The following is a 2,596-nucleotide window of genomic DNA, read 5'->3' as shown; positions in this document are numbered from 1 at the left end:
GGCTATAGGAGGGGGAATGGGGAGTTAGTGGTTAATGGGTGTGGAGTTTCAGTTGGGGAAGGTGAAATAGGTCTGGAGACGGATGGTGGTAGTGGTTGGACAACAGTGTGAATGTCCTTAATACTACTGAACTGCACTAAAAGTAATTAAAATGGTAAATTTTATGTTATGTGTATTTTACCACAATAAAATAGAGAAGGAGTATTTGAGTGAAGGACTGCATAATAATCAGGAGTGGAAAAAAATAAAAAACGAGTAGTAAGGCTTCTAATAGAGAGTCAATGAATATGATAAGATCTTACCATATTATAATATTCATATTTTCAACATACTTCCATGATCTAGGCATTGGTCACAGAGAAAGTTTTGGGGGCAGGAAAGTTTCCTCAAATCACCCCGCTACGTTGGGGAGGAAGGGTAACATTGAAGGGAACCCTATCCCCTTCCCCAGGAACTCCACCTTTGAGAGGAGGTTATTAACAATCCCCATTCATGGATGGGGGCAGCAGGGGTTTGGTATTGCCCCAGGGCACATGGCATGTAATTAAGCTCTCAAAGGGAAAGACACGCTCTACTTTATTTTTTACTTTTAGTGTTTGGAATGTGGCAGATGCTTGTTGAATAATTATTAAGTGAATAAATAAGATAGGATATGGACCCAGATTAATCTAACTTCGAAGTCCGCTCTCCTCCAAGAACCTATACAGTTACTATTAGGTCCCGTATAACTGAATTTGGGGCTGGACCGCCTTGACACTGGGTAGGAATTCTTGATGCCGACTCCTGGTTAAAGCTTCACAGAGGTGGACTCTGGGAGGACCAGAATACCATCAAGGCACCGGGACTTCTAATTTGCTGTGTCTCCCACTCCATTCTCTCTTATTTTACCCCTTCCTTCTTTGAGGAGAATTTTGTTATAATCCCAGACTCTTGGGAGCAAAAATCATTTAATCTGGGAAATGTCACCTCTTTTGGGAATAGCTGGTAGATTTATGCTGCCTTGCCTCTCCATCTCCTACCCCCATGCAGGAAATGACTGAAGGTGTAGGAGTTTGGGAGCAAGTTTAGGCCACAAATACGTGGTTTTAGAAATTTAGGGTTGGTGCGTCTGTTATTTTGGATTATTTACACAAGTCATATGAAGGGCACACTGTTTCTTCAAGTCTTCAATCCTATTGAAGTATAATAAAATGATCACTCTCATATTCTTGTCAACAATGCCCTTATTTTAAAAAAAACCTTGGATGTTATACCACACGCAGCATTTTTCCAAAATTTCATTTTCTTTTTTTGGCAAGTTTATTGCATGTTCTCGCTCTCACTTTTTCTATTAACCTTTGCCAAATCTCTACTTTCACTCCCACCTCTTACAAAAGTTCATTTAAATGTAATCTGAATGAACTACAAATATATCTGTGAAGGAGAAAAACTAATTATCAGAGAAGTTTAAATCATAATACAACAATTACATTGTATTCAAGTATTCAATTCATATATATTTTATGTATGTACATAGGTATGTCCCATAAATAATTATTAACATTAGTTACAGGTCAGAAGCCTGAGTGACGTGAACAAAACCATTCATATATTATACTGTGTCTGTTCAGGGTCATCCTTTTCTTTTATTTTTTTAAAAATTTATTTATGTTATTTATTTATTTATGGCTGTGTTGGGTCTTCGTTGCTGCACATGTGCTCCCTCTAGTTGCGGTGAGCGGGAGCTACTCCTCGTTGCGGTGCACAGGCTTCTCATTGCAGTGGCTTTTCTTGTCGCGGAGCACGGGCTCTAGGTGTGTGGGCTTCAGTAGTTGTGGCATGCAGGCACAGAAGTTGTGGTGCACGGGCTTAGTTGCTCCGCGGCATGTGGGATCTTCCTGGACCAGGGCTTGAACCCGTGTCCCCTGCATTGGCAGGCAGATTCTTAACCACTGTGCCACCAGGGAAGCCCATCCTTCTCTTTTAAACAAGAACCCCAGCTCCTTTTCTTCAAATTACTACCAATGCGACACTTCCCTGGTGGTCCAGTGGTTAAGACTCCACGCTCCCAATGCAGGGGGCCCAGGTTCGATCCCTGGTCAGGGAACTAGATCCCACATGCCGCAACTAAGAGCCTGCGTGTTGCAACTAAAGATCCTGCATGCCGCAGCAAAGGTCCTCCGTGCTGCAACTAAGATCTGGCGCAGCCAAATCAATGAATAAATAAATATTAAAAAAATTACTACCAATGCTGGAGCATGTACAGTATCATTCCCAGGACCACCTCACTCGGCTGCCCAGGTTGTGCACTGAACAACCCTGGAAGACATCTTTTACAAAAAATATAAGTGAATGGTTCCCTCTTGCAATTGAGCAGGTACAATGTGTATAAGTGTGTGTCGCAGTCCTATTTTTCTGTTCACTTCTCCTTCTTTCCTAAAATGTACCTTTTCCATGCTCCATCCTTTTGATTTTCCTGCAGACTCTGGAATCCTTTCTCCATTCAATTTCTTCATTAAATTCCATTTAGTTTCTTCAGAATTCTCAGTCAGTAGATTTCATATAACTTCTCTCCACCATTGTATCTCGTGGGACACTTAAGAGACTGTAGTTACAG

At 41.3% G+C, this 2,596-nt stretch overlaps 1 non-coding gene across 1 annotated transcript; it reads left to right on the top strand.

Annotated features, from left to right (window-relative positions):
- Nucleotides 1-2,013: 2,013 nt before the first annotated feature.
- TRNAW-CCA (transfer RNA tryptophan (anticodon CCA)) lies at nucleotides 2,014-2,086 on the top strand. The gene has a single exon. It is a non-coding gene; the product is annotated as a tRNA-Trp (tRNA).
- The last annotated feature ends 510 nt before the right edge of the window (nucleotides 2,087-2,596 follow it).

Source organism: Tursiops truncatus, chromosome 12 (assembly GCF_011762595.2).
Source record: "Tursiops truncatus isolate mTurTru1 chromosome 12, mTurTru1.mat.Y, whole genome shotgun sequence".
Classification (NCBI taxonomy): domain Eukaryota; kingdom Metazoa; phylum Chordata; class Mammalia; order Artiodactyla; family Delphinidae; genus Tursiops; species Tursiops truncatus.
Note: the sequence above shows the minus strand (reverse complement) of the source record. Positions and strands in the feature narration are given on the sequence as shown.